General features: G+C 40.6%; 1 non-coding gene across 1 annotated transcript; it reads left to right on the top strand.

Annotated features, from left to right (window-relative positions):
- Positions 1 to 322: 322 nt before the first annotated feature.
- Positions 323 to 477, top strand: LOC113744786 (U12 minor spliceosomal RNA). The gene has a single exon (XR_003461815.1). It is a non-coding gene; the product is annotated as a U12 minor spliceosomal RNA (small nuclear RNA).
- The last annotated feature ends 195 nt before the right edge of the window (positions 478 to 672 follow it).

The raw sequence follows: 672 nt of genomic DNA, 5'->3' as shown, positions 1-672 counted from the left end.
ATCTTTTATTTTTTATGTTTTGTGTTTTTTATGTTATGTTTGCGCCTACCTGTCACGGCCCTCGTCTTTTAAACTGATATTTATCTCTATACCTGTGTGTAACAATTGAGAGAAAAATGAGCCGGAGTCAAATTCCTCGTGTGTGTACACACACACACCTGGCAGGTAGGTCAAATATCACTTTTTTTTACGCTACAAACATTTTACCGTCAGCACCAACACTCCACACTCCATAGTAACAAAGTCTTTAAATGTCAGATATCACCGTGACTGAGGACACCTGGGCACCGTGTCTATACCGGTCTTCGACAGACAACTGGTCATGCCTTAAACTGATGAGTAAGGAAAATAACGACGCGGGGTGACGCCCGTGTCCTCGTTCAACTTACGAGATCAATTTTTGAAAGGGCTCAGGTCTGCCTGCTGAGGTGACTCGCCTACTTTGCGAGATGCCTCGTGGGACTAGGACCTTGCCCGACCCCCTTACCTGTTCCAAAACAATTCATTATTACAATAGGTACAAAGCAGTGTCTCACTGACCTACACTAACTTATAGCGTGTTAGAGTACAGTACACACTAAGATGCTCTATAATGATTCATAGTGTCTAAAGTCACATTTAACTGCTATTTTTATTTTAAAACATATTGTGTATTTTATTATTTATTTACTT

This window comes from Larimichthys crocea, unplaced genomic scaffold (assembly GCF_000972845.2).
Source record: "Larimichthys crocea isolate SSNF unplaced genomic scaffold, L_crocea_2.0 scaffold18817, whole genome shotgun sequence".
In the NCBI taxonomy this organism is placed as follows: domain Eukaryota; kingdom Metazoa; phylum Chordata; class Actinopteri; family Sciaenidae; genus Larimichthys; species Larimichthys crocea.
Note: the sequence above shows the minus strand (reverse complement) of the source record. Positions and strands in the feature narration are given on the sequence as shown.